The sequence below is a fragment of the Rhinopithecus roxellana genome, chromosome 12 (assembly GCF_007565055.1).
Source record: "Rhinopithecus roxellana isolate Shanxi Qingling chromosome 12, ASM756505v1, whole genome shotgun sequence".
NCBI classification, from domain to species: domain Eukaryota; kingdom Metazoa; phylum Chordata; class Mammalia; order Primates; family Cercopithecidae; genus Rhinopithecus; species Rhinopithecus roxellana.
Window position 1 is genome coordinate 75,690,652 of NC_044560.1, and position 16,534 is coordinate 75,707,185.

The window sequence follows — 16,534 nt, forward strand, 5'->3', positions numbered from 1 at the left end:
ACATAATACCCTATGTTTGTTCATATTACAACACTTTTCACACTCTATCCACAGTTTGCAATTTATTTGTCTGAACTATCACTATATAGTGTGCTTCATCTAGGTATAGAATCTTTTCTGTTTATCAGAGATACTTTAGTCCATAGCTAAGTTCATGGCACATAATAAGTACTCAAAAGTAATTATTAAATTTAAGGATTTTTTTCCAATTATCTATATGTGCATATGTAGAATGCACACAAACAACTGAATATTCAAACATTGGTGCAGACTCTATTACATGATATCCATTACATGTATATTAAAAAAGGATAACGCCTGTGTTCAGAGACTGAAGGTATAAGTGAAAGAGATGTACTCATAATTTTTAATATGAAAAATCTGTAGTATTGTGAGATTTTTTTACATGAGGTTTATTCTTATGAAAAATGTTGAAAATAAACAAATGATTAAAATATTTTGGATGATATGGTTTTATTAATAGAAAAAAATTTCAAAAATAAAAGATTTTTATATAAGTTATATACAGATAGTTTGTATCTCATCACTTAGTGTGCATCGGAAAACCAGTGTGGCAGCAAGTGAGAGAAAAATCAATAATAGATGTATCTACTACATGCAGGTCTGGATTTGCCAGGCAAATTAGGTGGAGTATACTGGAAGGGTACAACTTTAACACAAACAAAATAAACAGTCCTTATACATTTCACTAATGCCTTAGGGCTCTCCCTAATAATAATTTTCTAAAAAAAAAAAAAGTCAAGATTTTGACTGTAGGAAATTTTAAAATCATAACAATTTGAATTATTAATGATCTGAACTGATCTCTTTTATTTCCTTTCTAATCCAAGAAATCTTCAGGGTAGCTGTTTGAAGAGTATTCCTTTTTCTTTATTCTGCTTTAAGCATTCATAAATATACTTAAAAACACTCTCTCGGATACCACACAATCAAATAATCAAGGTCACTTAGGAGACTAAATTAAACTTCTAATACACATTCACTATTGTTGTTTCAGCACATTTTTGATGAGGCTGTGGAAGTGCTTGCTTGAATATCATTCCTACTTGCTGTCTAATGGTTTGTCTGCCTGCTTATTGCACATCAAATTTCAGAGCGTCACAGAATGAAATGAAGCCGTCTTCCTTAAAGTCATTTTCCTTTATACTATATTAATTCTTTAAGATAGTGTGTTAAAGTTTTATTTTGTATTACAGTGTAGTTAGTGACGCTCTTGGGCTACACTATCATTCAAAATAAAACCCCATCCCAATTGTCCCGTTTACTGGTGGAAAAGCTCTGGTAAGTATTACACTAAGGCACAGCTTGTTGACAGCATATGCAAATTAGAAAGATATAGTCTGGTTTAAATGACTGTAAAAGTAGGGATCAACATCTGTGAGTGAGAATGATTTTCAAAACTGCAGTGGCATAGAAATCATTGCAAGTGTTATGTAGTTCCAAATAGAAGCCTGGTAACAATTCAGGAATATATTTTTCCCTTTCCAAATAAGAGAAGGATCCAAATTATTTTGTAGTTTGAGATTAAACACTAGTGATAGATTCATTATTACTTTTTAAATTTAATGAATTCTGGATTTTACCTTCTTTCCACATCTTCCTGGGAATACTTAAGTGAGCAACGAAAGAAGAAAATAGCAACACTTTAGGATACAATGAAATGCAATATAACTAAGTAATCTACAACTTATATTAACAGAAGATTGGTGTAATATGAGTTTCAATCACAAAATGTTATATTTTAAAGAATAAGATTTTTTAAACAAATCTGTTTTTTAAATATATATGTAAGCTTTTTCTTTGAAAAGTAAATATATTCTTAAATTTAAAAAGCATTAAATGTGCTGTTAAGTATTAATTATATTACATCATCAAATGAATGACAGTTACAGTCAAGAACAGATGAGATTCTTCTTTACCCATTTTGTTTGTACAAGTAAATGTGTTGGACCTGATCAAAACCAGTACATTGACTTCACAGCTAAATTCTTTATTTTACTTCTTGCTATTTTTTTATTTTAGTGGAATATTGATATATTATAAAATATAAATAATTTTAATATGTTAACAACTAATGAACACAAATATACAAATCACCAGTTTGAGAGTCTATTACCAACACTTGAAAACCTTGCATTTCATCTTTGTATCAATGATTAGTCCATTCATATGTAACCATTATCTAGAAATTTCACCTAATTCTTTTATAGATTTACTGTATGGATATTATATACTTCCAAACATCATACTATTTAATTTTACATATAATTATATATTTTATATATTATACAATATGAATATATTCTTCTGCTATTACAGGTTTCTCCTAAATGCTATGATGTTTATATGTGTATTTATGATTCATTTATATTCATTGCTGTATAATTGCTATAGTTGGAATGTGTTCCCCAGACTTCATGTAATGGTAACTAAATCCCCAATGCCCTCATAAGTGAATTAATACTATTATCACAGGAGTGTGTGAGTTATCACAGGAGTGGGTGTCTGGTCAAAGGATGAGTTCAATTCCATTTATTCTCTCATGTGCATTCTCTCTTGCCCTGCTTCTTTCACCATTGGATGATGCTGCAAGAAGGTACTCACCAGATGTGGGTTCTATGGGACTTAGCCCACAGAACTATAAGAAATAAATTTCTGTTCTTTGCAAATCATCTAATTTCAAGTATTATGTTGATATGGTTTGGATTTGTGTCCCCACGCGAATTTCATGTTCAACTGTAATCCACGATGTGGGAGGTGGGGCTTGTGGGAGGTGACTGGTTCATGGGGACAGATTTCCCTGCTTTGGTGCAATTCTCATAATAGAGATTTCATGATACCTGGTTGTTTAAAAGTGCGTGGCACCTCCTCACACCTTCCTCCTGTTCCTGCCATGTAAGACATGCCTGCTTCCTCATCTGCCGTGATTGTAAGTTTCCTGAGGCCTCCCTAGAAGCAGAAGCTGCTATGTTTTCTGTATAGGCTGCAGAATCATAATTGGCAGAGCCAATTAAACCTCTAATTTTTATATATATAAATCACCCAGTCTCAGGTATTTTCTTATAGCAATGCAAGAAATGGACTAATACGTATTTTATAGCAACAAAAAATGGGCTAAGACAATAGTATTACAATTGTATCAATGTACTACAACTTATTCATCATACATTTGACTTGTTTGAAATTTTTAACTTTTTTTCAAAAACAAATCAAAAATGTAAAAAAGGCCCAAAACTCATCCTCAAAATGTAACTTTGTATTCCTCTAAACAATTCCTTTAAACTTTGTGTGACATAAGCAAACTCCTGTTATTCCTGGATTCACTCTACTAGGAACATGCTTTTTCAATCTACTTTTGCATGTCCACATGATTTTTCAAACCTAACCTTGCATCAGTAGTTACACCACCAAACCCAAAATATTAATCAAATTTTTAATTTAATTGATTTAGTGATTTCTCTCATTCCTCAGCCTAGACACAGAAAATTTGAAGTGAAGAAAAAATATTTTTCTTTATAAATTTTCTGTTTGAAAATATTTTTATTTTAAATTTTACAAAAGGTAGAGACAATCAACTGCAGTTAATCTCTGATGCTTAACTGAAAATTCTTTTCTTTCATTTATAATTTTCTCAATTTTTTGTCCATTGTCAATAACTTTTCTCATTTTCTTTATTTTTTTAATGCATATTTTCTCCTGTTTTAAAGGGAATTCATAATGATTTGGCCAACACAAAACTTCACTTGACTTTTCAAAACATCTACTTTAAAAAAATAATTTTATTTCCTTTGAAAATAATATAATTGAGTAGATATGGTAGATGCTAAGATATGCCACTCAGATTCTTTTCAGAAGCAAAAGATTTTTCCAGTTGTGAGTTTTGGTGCTGCTAACAGAAGTCAAATAATAAAGTCAGACATAAGTAAAGGTAGAATTTGTTCTAAAAGACTACTTCCAAAAAAGGAGGGTTACAGGAGAACCCTGTGGGAATAGGGAAACTAGAACTACTTCACCAAAGAGAATGCTTCAAGCATAAGATCCGTAAGTGTCCCAAAAGTAAGGCAGAGATGACCTTTCATATTGTAGGAAGAGTAAACAAGGCTAAAAAGAACTGGGTATGTGGAATGTATAAGCAGATCATATGATGAGACAATAAATCAGAGAATGTTTCATTTCTCTGAGGTTGGCCACTTCTTGGGAGAGCGTTAAGAAAGGGTGGTTCTGCATGCTAAAAGGTGATTTAAATTTCAGGAGACTTGGAAAAGAAGAAAATGCTGACTAAAATTTAGGTCAGGACAGGTCAAGCTAGCACATATTTTATTCAGATTGATTGGTGGAGAGAAAAAGCTCAGTTGATCATTTATAAGGCAAGAAATATAAATTTAGAAGGACTGTGTCTAGCCTAATCATAGTAAACAAGAATAACATCTACAAGTCTTACCCAAGTCACATGTGAAAGACTGTTTTGTTGTGTTAAGCCCCTTCCGGGAACACAAGGTGTGGGAAGATTTCTTAACTGTAGCTATTTGACAGGCGCACAGGCCTCAGGTTAAGTTCAACATTGTCAGGGGTATCAGTGAGAAGCTAGTCATTTTGTTTGTTCATTTGTTTGTTTGTTTTGAGACAGAGTCTTGCTCTGTCACCCAGGCTGCAGTGAAGTAATGCGATTGCATCTCACTGAAACCTCCATCTTTCAGGTTCAAGTGATTCTCATGCCTCAGCCTCCCAGGTAGCTGGGATTACAGGCATGCACCACCATGCCTGGCTAATTTTTGTAAGATGCCAGTTCTTTAAATAATCTTTCATAGCCCAAATTCAGTGACTCATTGATAAGGGGATTTAAAAGCCTAGTCCCTTTACCCAAGTTATCCTAACTTCAGAACCCCGTATGGTTGACTGAAACAACCATTGAAGCTGCATCACAGTTTAATGTTTCCAATGTCCCTATTTTGTTTCCTTCCTTTCCAGTAGCACACACGATAATCCCTCCTTTTCTTTCTCATAGGTGTTGATCTGCAAGGCACTCACTAATAAATTTCTTACATACTAATCTCTAACTCAGAGTCTGCTTGCTGGGAAATCCAACTTAATAGGGCAGTGAGGAAACACGCTGTTTTCCTCAAGCCAATTAATTATGTATAATAAGCTTTCTTAAACCATCTTAAAATTTCTATTTCAGAACATATTTGCACGAATTTTAATAGAGAAATTTTTATTGCTAGATTTCAGTCTGTAGAAATATGTGTTAAGTTTATCTTATTTACTTTTTTTACTCCTAATATGCAGAGAATAGGAACATTAGCAGTTTAGAGCAGGAGGACAAAACCAAGTTACTGGTTGTTCAACTGATTGAAACTTGCTCTAATTCAAATCAAAATATTTAGAAAGAAAATTACCCACTTTTAAGCTCTGTAATTACATCAAATACATTTCAACAAACGTGCCTGAGAATTAGGCATTTGAATTTTCATTTTATCTTTAGGGGAAATGAATTTTTAGTGTATAATAATTTTACCTAAGGAACTTGTGTTATGCCCAGACCGTGTGTTCCCCAAAGAAGTCCACCAGAGTCCAGAGTCAAAGCCAAGCGGCAAGGATCTTTAATGCAAGTTTGAACTTGGTCCCTCCATTCTACAACATACAAGAGGGCCCGGAACAATGCGCGCGCTCGCTTTTTATAGCTCGAGGTAAACAGGACTTGTCAGGCTACAGAGGAACAAGGCATTTCTCTAGGCTACAGCATTACAATTGGTTTACATGTTAATGTTAAGTTATGCTTTTAGCAGCCTTCTTATTGGTTCCTGCGCTTTCACAAACGGTTGTACTCAAGGCTGTGATGTGTTTGTGTCGGGCCCAGGAAGTGGAGGCATTGCTCAAGGCTGTGATGTGTTTGTGTCGGGCCCAGGAAGTGGAGGCATTGCTCAAGGCTGTGATGTGTTTGTGTTCTTTCACTTGCACATAATACTTCTGATTTTCTCAATATATTTAAGATAATCTGTACATGTTTGTGTTTAACGTATATTACATCTGTTCAAAATAAAATTGATTTGTTTCAAATTAACATGAAATCTAGTAATTCAGTGCCTTCATCAGTTCTTCAGTACTTTGGTGTGTTATCATTTAAAATATCTGAATTCAATAACACTTTTTGAACAAATCATCATATGGTTGGGCTCTGTGTCCCCACCCAAATCTCATCTCAAATTTTGATCTCCACATGTCAGAGGAGGGGCCTTGTGGGAGGTATTGAATCGTGAAGATAGACGTTCCTCTTGCTGTTCTTGTGATAGTGAGTGAGTTCTCACAAGATCTGGTTGTTTGATAAGTAAGGGTTACTTCCTTCTTCTCTCTCTTCCTCCTGCTTTGACATGTGAAGACATGCTCGCTTTCCCTTCACCTCCCACCATGATTGTAAGTTTCCTGAAGCCTCACCAACCATGCACGATTGTGAGTCAATTAAACTTCTTTTCTTCATAAGTTACCCAGTCTCAGTTAGTTCTTTTTTTTTTTTTTTTTTTTTTTGAGACGGAGTCTCCCTCTGTCGCCCAGGCTGGAGTGCAGTGGCCGGATCTCAGCTCACTGCAAGCTCCGCCTCCTGGGTTTATGCCATTCTCCTACCTCAGCCTCCCGAGTAGCTGGGACTACAGGCGCCCGCCACCTCGCCCCCGGCTAGTCTTTTGTATTTTTCAGTAGAGATGGGATTTCACCATGTTAGCCAGGATGGTCTCGATCTCCTGACCTCGTGATCCGCCTGTCTCAGCCTCCCAAAGTGCTGGGATTACAGGCTTGAGCCACCGCGCCCGGCCTCAGTTAGTTCTTTATAGCAATGTGAGAATGGAGTAATACAGAAATTGATATTGAGAAAGTGGGGCATTGCTACAGAAATACTGGAAAATGTAGAAGTGACCTTGAAACTGAGTAATGGTCAGAGGTCAGAACAGTTTGGGAGTTCAGAAGAAGACAGGAAGACTAGTGAAAGTTTGACGCTTTCTAGAACTTGTTGAATGCTTGTAACCAAAGTACTGATAGTGATATGAACAATAAAGTCCAGGCTGAGGTGGTCTCAAATGGAGATGAGGAACTTACTGGGAGTTGGAGTAATGATTATTTTGACTATCCTTTAGCAAAGAGACTGACAGCATTTTGCCCCTGCTCTAGAGATCTATGAAACTTTGAACTTGAGAGAGATGATTTAGAGTATTTGTCAGAAGAAATTTCTAAGAAGCAAAGCATTGAAGATGTAACCTGGCTTTTTCTAAAAGTGTATGCTCATATATGTGAAGAAAAAGATGGTCTGAAATCAAAACTTATGTTTAAAAGAGAGAACATACAATTTTGGAAAATTTGCAACCTGACCATGTGGTAGAAAATAATATCCCATTAGCTGGGGAGGAATTTAAGCCTGCTACAAAAATTTGCATAAGTAAAGAGGAGCATATGTTACTAGCCAAGACAATGGTGAAAATGTCTCCAGGGCATTTCAGAGATCATCACAGCAGCCACTCTCATCACAAGCCCAGGGGCCTAGAGGGGAAAAATATTCCATGTGGCCTTGGGACATGGTGCCCTGTGTCCCAGCACCTCCAACTCTAGCCATGGGTAAAAGGGGTTGAGGTATATCTTGGGCCATTGCTTCAGACGGTGCAAGCCCCAAGTCTTAGTGGCTTCCACATGGTGTTGAGCCTGTTGGTGTGCAGAAAATGAGAATTTGGGAGCCTGTATCTAAATTTCAGAGGATATATGGAAAACACCTGGATGTCCAGGCAAAAGTCTGCTGCAGGGGTAGAGCCCTCATGGAGAACCTCTACTGGGGCAGTGCAAGGGAGAAATATGAGGTTGGGGCTTCTACGCAGAGTTCCCACCAGGACATTGCCTAGTGGAGCTATGAGAAGAGGGCCACCATCCTCCAGACACCAGCATGGTAGATCCACCAACATTGTACCATGCATCTGGAAAAGCCACAGGCATTCAACCAGCCCATGAAAGTAGCCACAGGAGCTGTACCCTGAAGAGCCACAAGGCAGGAGCTGCCCAAGGCCTTGGGAGACCACCCTTTGCATCAGCATTCCCTGGATGTGAGACTTGGAGTCAAAAGATATTATTTTGGAGCTTTAAGATTTAATGACTGCCCTTCTGGATTTTGGACTTATATTTGTCCTGAAGCCCCATAGTTTTTGCCAATTTATCCCTTTTGGAATAAAAGCATTTCCCTCATGCCCGTTCCTCCACTGTGTCTTGGAAATAACTAACTTATTTTTAATTTACAGGCTTACAGGCAGAAGGGACTGGCCTTGTCTACAATGAGATATTGAATGTGGACTTTTGAGTTAATGCTAGAATGAGTTAAGACTTTGGGGGACTGTTGGAAAGGCATGATTTGTCTCAAAATGTGAAGAGGATATGTGATATAGGAGGAACCAGAGGTGGAATTATATGGTTTAATTATTTGTCCTCACTCAAATCTTATCTCAAATTACAATCCGCATGTGTTGAAAGAAGGGCTTGGTGGAAGGTGATTGAATCATGGAGGTGGACTTCCCCGTTCCCCCTGTTCTCATGATAGTGAGTGAGTTCTCAGATATCTGGATGTTTGATAAGTATGTGGCACTTTACCCTTCTCTCTGTCTTCCTCCTGCTGTGACATGTGATGACATGCACTCTTTCCTTTCACCTTCTGCCATGATTATAAGTTTCCTGAGGACCTCCAGCCATGTGGAACTGTGAGTTAACTAAACCACTTTTCTTCATAAATTACCCAGTCTCACATAGTTCTTTATAGCAGTGTGAGAATGGACTAACACAAATAGCATATGTCTCATAGTGTCACTAATTTATCATTATCCTAAAATTGTATGAAATATGACAAATATATTTTAAAGCCTGCACTACTATAAAATATATAATGATTATGCTTACTTATCAAATTAGTTTAATAATTTATTATAGAACACTGTTTCATGATGCACTTTTTAGTAACTCATATGGTTTGGCTCTGTGTGCCCACCCACACCTCACCTTTAATTGTAATAATCCCATGTCAAAGGTGGGACCAGGTGAAGATAATTTAATCATGGAGGAGGTTTTCCCTATATAGTTCTCATGATAGTATGTTCTCATAAGACCTGATGATTTTAGAAGGAGTTTCCCACTTCACTCAGCCTTCAGTCTCTCTCCTGCCACCCTATGAAAAGGTGACTTCCATTATGATTGTAAGTTTCCTAAGGCCTCCCCAGCCATGTGGAACTGTGGGTCAATTAAACCTCTTTTTTCTCTTTTTGAGATGGAGTCTCACTCTGTTGCCCAGGCTGAAGTACAGTGGTGGGATCTCGGTGCACTGCAACTTCCACCTCCTAGGTTCAAGTGATTCTCCTGCCTCAGGCTCCTGAATAGCTGATATTACAGGCACCCACCATCATTCTTTGCTAATTTTTGTATTTTTGGTAGAGACGAGGTTTCACCATGTTGGCCAAGATGGTCTCAATCTCTTGACCTTATGATCCACCCACCTTGACCTCCAAATAAACCTCTTCTTTATAAATTACCCAGTCTTGGATATTTCTTCATAGCAGAATGAGAGCAGACTAGTACTGAACTGCTCTAAGATGTCTTTTATGAAATCATGCAAATAATTATTCACATGTTCTTTTTATGTAAATTATTCATTATCTTTTCAAAAGAATTGAGAATTCTTTCATATAAAGTTATATATGTGTGTGTAGCTGAATAAAATAAATGAAAAAATTAGTAATAGCAGAAATTTACTAAAGATTGATGGGTATCTAGTAATGTTCCTTGAAAAAGGTTCATTCTAAAGCATTTTATACTCTTTTATGTTAGAAAAAGTTAGGAATATCTGGTAAAAAATCAAGAAATAAAGGCATCTATCCTGTGAAGTACAATGAACATAACAAAAAGAATAAAAAATAGAGATGAGATAGAAAATAGGAAAAAATTAGTTTTCAATGAAACAACGACTAAATTCAGAAAACAGAAATTACCCATCACTTTAAAAAAAAATAAATCAAAATCTGGGCCAAACAGGGAGAAACTGCAATGGATCTTTGTCTATAATTATATATCTATATCTACTTAATATATCTATCTGTATACATTCATTTTTTTCCTTTATAAGAAGGTAGATGGATGTATTGAGAGAGATATGATAGAGACAGAGATAGATAGAGATAGAGATGAGATAGAGATAGAGATAGAAATAGAGATAGAGATAGAAATAGATAGAGGAATTAGAGGGCTTAGAGTTAGAGTTAGAGCTGGAGATAGAGGTAGAGCTAGAGCTAGGGATAGAGATAGAGATAACGGATTAGAGACAGAGATAGATAGAGTTGAGATAGAGATAGATATGGAGATAGAGATAGACGCAGAGATAGAGATAGACATAGAGATAGAGATATATCACTTCAAAACTAGAGGATAAAGACTTCTATATAGGTAGTTTTAATAGTTCTCAAGGACTACCTTTTAGTTGCAGATGTCTAGAGAGTAGGACCACACCTGGAAAGTATTGTGAAACCATCATTTGAGAAACTCACTTGCAGAGGTTAAAAAGGTAGGAAAGGGATCTGTGTCTGGGATCCCTAAGATAACACTGAGGCTCAATAGTTTGCTAGAACTCACAGGGGTCAAAAAAGCTGTCATACTCAAACTTGCAATTTATTGTATTTTCTTGTTATAGATTAAAATTTGTGAAAGAAAACAGAGCATGTGTGAATAAAGTCCAGGAGAAACCAGGCTCATGCTTCCATGTGTCCCCTTCCAGTGGAGTTGCAAGGGAACACGTTCCTCCACACCATTTGATCAATAGTATCAGTAGTAACATATTTTATTTACATAAGCAGTTGAATCTTATCAACAATGCCAGTATTATACCATATTGTAGTATGATCATAGTACAATTTAATTTTATTATAGAACAAATCAGTAAGGATCATATACATTTTTGCTATGCTTTCCCATAGAATTAACCTTTGTCCAAATACCATATATTTTTTGAGTAGTAGTTATTACAATTGACCATGATTTGGTTATTTCTAGATTCCAAGTCAGTTGGGGATAAAACCACCCTCCCAGTCTTAGTTCAAAGGCTTGTGTTGAAACTGGTTTCCATTGTGCATTGCTGTATAGCAGGGCCCATCTCCCATTTATGAGAGAACATGGGTGTTCAGAACAGTTGCTCTCCCTGTTAACCGTATTATAGTTATAGAATATGTCTTATTTTGACCTATTCTCCAGGCAATGACAATCATAGTGCATTAATGTGAATAACAAGTGTCTTCATAGAACTTCCATAAATTTGGAGATGCATAATTCCTAAAAAATACGACCTTTGACTCTCCGCAGCTAAGATGAAGAGCCATTGCCCGTGGATTTCTTGGTATTACAGTAGTCAAGAAGCCCTGCTTAGGGGCTTAGGGTACAAGCCCTTTCTCAAAGGTATAACCTAGCATTATCCATCCGTATTGGTTGAATCAGCCTGATCCACTTCACTGAAGTCCCATCATCTTTCCAGGCCAATTCTCATCTTTGTGCCTTGCCTTCCTTCTAGAAGATAATTTAATCTAATCTGCTATTTCCAGTTAATAAATATTTTTATTCCCTCTGAATGTCATTTCTCATTAAAAGCAAATTGAGCTTGTGCCACAATACCTAGACCAGTATTTATTTTCCCTGAAACCCTTTTCTGTCTTGTGGGATAATGTTTAATTCACCATGAGTACTGTTGCCATTATGTGCTAGTGGCCTGAATGCAGTTAAAATATATATTTTGTATCCAAAAATGTTGGGTTCCACATAATAGAGTTAAATAAGTCACACCTACATTTAATATAGTCTGAGTATGCTATACTACTCTACACAGCCTTTTACCTCACAGGCTAGGGATATTCTCCAGGAAAATTTGAATTCACTATGTGATACCTATTGCTTTATTCCCATGAGAAATTCATTGTCTTTTTTTCTATTCTGTTTAAGACTAAAAAGAAGAGTGATGTATATGTGTGCACAGCACATTGTGACATGTTGGGAATGCCACTGTTATATTTCATTCATTATAAACAGGGACATTTCTAAACATTTGGTCATTGAGGTTTATAGTTACACAGTAATCAGTCTGATGAGAGCTGTGCACTTCATGATTCAACAGACCAGTAGAGAGTAGTTCCTGGAAATTTCTTCCCAAATGATGTCTTTTTTAGTAGATACAACCTGAAAAGTAAGAGGGAAAAGATACTAGGACATTTCTAGAGTTACATCAGTTATTAATAATTGGCCCAACTCATCGTCATATTATGTGACAAAAGTATCTCAGAGTTAAAGGTAAATCAGGTTTATAGGCTTCCATTTGACTTTGTCAGGTTGCAAAAGCAGGATTCTTCTTAGTAAACATATGACTTCATCCTTTGGGTCATATGGTATAATTGTATTAAAAGATAACATCATTCTTTTATTCTGACTCTCTCTTGATGCATCAGTCTCCCTTGTTTTATAACTGATATATTTATTCCTTTACCCTCAGCTATTATCTCTCTTTTTCACAACTTGTCATTGATTTTGACTCCACATTTTCCAAATTTGGAAAGGATGTTATGGTAAGTCACTAAGCTGGTTCAGAATGCTGGCAGCAATACCAGTCTACCCAAAGTTTGTTCTACAATATATTCCCATTCATGTAGAGTTGTGTTATACAGACATAAAACTAGTGGTCTATCTCAACCACCAGGCAATACAGCTGCATTTACTATTCACTGTCAACCTAAATTTTGCCAAACAGATGAAGGCATATTCCATACAACCAGGCTCTTTGTAATCCTGGTACAAAGAATTAAAATGATATGTTACTTATTTAGAAGTTATCCCTACTTCTGACACCCACAGCTGTAACCCTGGTCCTAGGCCTATGGCATCATATTGGGAAAAAAATAAGATGATGCAGGGAAGAAGTGTATATTTATACCTGTATTATCTCTTATGCCCTGTGTACTATTCAGATTACTCCAAAGAAACAGAACCAATAGGATACACACACACACACACACACACACACACACAGGTATACATATACAAGTGTAGATATTTATATGTGCACGCACACACATACATACCTTTTTTTTTTTTATGAAAAGAGAGATTTATAAGTACAAAATTGGTTCACGTGATTGTGAACACTGGCAAGTTCAAAATCTGTCAGGGAGGGCGGAAGGATGGAGGCCCAGGGAAGAGATTCAGTTTGAGCTTGAACTGAAGGTTATCTGCTGGCAGAATCCCCTCTTCCTAGGGGAAGGTCAGTCTTTTTTTAAAATAAAGCATTCAGTGAATTGGATGAGGCCCACCCACATTATGGAGCTCAATCTGCTTTACTCACTGTCTGCTGATTTGAATGTCAATCTCATCCAAAAAAATATTTTCACAAAAATATATAGAATAATGTTTGACAAAATATCTGCTGCTATGGTCAGAATACTTGTGTTTCCCCTAAATTTATATGTCAAAACCTTAACCTCCAAGGTGATGATATTAGAAGGTAGGGTCTTTGGGGAGGTGATTAGGTTGTGAAGATAGAGGCCCCAACAGTGGGATTAGTGCCTTTATAAAATAAGCCCAGGGGAGCTCATTTGCTCCTTCTGCTATGTGATGACACAGTGAAAAGGCACTCTCTATGAATCAGGAAATGATCCTCCACCAGACACTGAGTCTGTTGGTGCCTTGATCTTGGACTTTCCAACCCCCAGAACAGTGAGAAAAACATTTCTGGTGTGTGTAAGCTACCTAGTCTATGGTATTTTGTTACAAGAACCTGAACAGATTAAGATGTGGGTGCTATGGCCTAGCCAAGCTGACACATATATTTAGCTATTACACCTTCTTAGCCAGTTACCTCCCCAGCAAAAGCAGAGGGATCTGTCTAGAGAGGAGCTCCCCTCCTGGTGCCCCTCATACTCATGAATGTGTGTAAGCCAGTCCTTCATTCTTTTATCTTCCCCCATTTTACACAAAACATGTTACTGTGAGGCTGATATTAATCACAATATGTCCATTTAATGTAATGTCTTTTTGCTCATTGTTAGACACTATGAGTTGTTAAATGGGTTCCTTGGTTTGAAGAAATGTAACTCAGCAGTTCAAGACTTCAGGCATGCAAAAAGAGTCATATCAGGCAAAATATATCAAAAATTCTGATATTTGTCCTGGAGATTGTCCAAGGGACAACACTGAAGACAAACATTTCTTTGGAATGTGCAAAGTTTGAGCAACCAAGACCTGCTGAGTTAGCACTTCCCTTCTTGAGAATTTAATAAATAATATACTCTTTTTTATATAGCATGCTTTTTCCTGGTAGGAAACTCTGATGTGAGGCAGGTAAAGGAAGAAGAGTAAAGAGGTGATAGCTGGATTATCTGATTGAGTCTTTTTGCCTTAATGAGCTTCATTGTACAGTACACAAATCATCTTCTCACCAGAAAGAAACAATAAAATCTGTTTTAATGTAATTTTAACATAGTTCATTCAATTGCAGATACAGTTTAATTTGCAATAATGACTGTGTTTAAAAACCAGCTCATATAATTAGTAAAAATCTAACCATTAGTTCTCCCTAAACAATACAAGCTGCCACCAGAATAGCACTGCTTTTATTTTATGTAATCATTCTATTTTACTTTTTCACTCCTCTCCTGAGTACTGCAAAGACACTCTCAGTTCTAATCTTTTCGGTATTTTCATCTTTTGCTGGGTTCATTTTTTTTTTCACAAAGAGCTTTATTATGTTCAAATGCCTATGATTTCATTGAATTGCTTCCTTTCTGGAATATTTTATTAATTTGCTTTGTTTAGACTCACTTTCATGTGAAATTGTAAAATATGATAAAATTGGCATTTCATTCATAGCACAGGGGAGTTTTTTGTGGTATATTACCATGTCCTTCGTGAATTTTAAACCATATAAACAAATAAACTCTTAAAAGATGATTTTCAACAAATTTTTATATCATTGACTCATATTTATAACCATCTATTTATAGCTATATGTCTCAAATCCTTTTTATTTTATAAATATTTATTAAGTTCTTCTCATGTGCTAGTTCCTACTCTAGAGGATGAGGATTCGGCATATGCGAACTTTTAAAACTCTATGTTCTCATGTTGAGACAAATAATAAAAAAAAGAAAAAGAATAAGGAAACCACATAGTATGCCTAGTAGTGATTGCTACAAGGAAAAACAAAGTAGAAAAAATTATAGAAAATATTAGTACAATTGATCCTCATTATTTGCAGATTCTGTGTTTAAAAACATGCCAACTCCCTAAAATTTATTTGTAACTCCAAAATCAATACAGTGAGTTCTTGGTCATTCATGGCAGGTGCAGAGCAGCAAAAATTCTTGGGTCATCTGACAAACAGACTTTCCCAGACAAAGTCAAATAAGGCACTGCACACAAATGTCTTTTCACAATCTATTTTGTGCCATGATTTTTACTTTGTTATGCTTTTTTTGGTAGTGATTTCACTATTAAAAATGGTCCCAGCAATAGTGCTGATGTGCTGTCTGGTGTTTCTAAGCACAAGTAGACTGAGATGTGCCTCACAGAAAACATGATTTGTAATACTGCTGGCTGTGAGTTCAGGGTGAATGATCAATATTATACATTAGGTGAGTTTTCTTTTAACAGAAACACACATAAAACAAAATTATGTATTGATCAGATGATGAAAATTTTATGACTAGAAATTTGCAGAAACCTAACCCTCTCCTCCTTTGAGGAGCAGTGGTTCAGTGTTCTTGGTGATTCAGTTTCACAGTGACTTTATAAACATAAGAATTGCAAATGTTGAGTATTAACTGCAGTACAATTGCCCACACATTCTGAAAATGTTTTAATGTTAAAATCAATAAAATGTGTGAAGAAACAGAATCTAAGTGTGAACAAAAGAAAAGTGTAAATTCTTTAGGTAGGAGATTCTGGAAGGATGGACTCGTCCTGCTCTGAGGTGGGAAAGTTTGTTAAATAACAGGCTTATGGACAGATCATAAGTTAGTATTAAGACATTAACTTTATAGATGCATATTAAATATACAAGTGTAAATGTTGTATAGCTACTTAGAGATATAAATCTGTTGTTTGGTTTATGAAATTACATAAATTCATTAAGGATGCGAATTAGAAACATCCAGAGACACAATTCTGAAGCCTTATAATATTTAAAGATCAAGGAAATGGAAAGGAGCAGTAAAGGCACTTAAATGACATAAAGAAAGAGGAGAAGAATGAGGTTATTTGAGTAGATTAATGACCTTTTAGAGATGTAACAAAATAGCTATAACAAGCCATCTACTATCACCTAATAAAGGGCTTTGCCTGTGCAATTGCTTTCACTCTAGACACACAATTTTTCTCCTTTCTGTGGGATCTTTCACATTAGCATAAATCATGTTATATGATCTTGCTTATTCAAAAAGTATCCTTTGTCATGGCTTACACCTTTCAGATACCTTCTGAA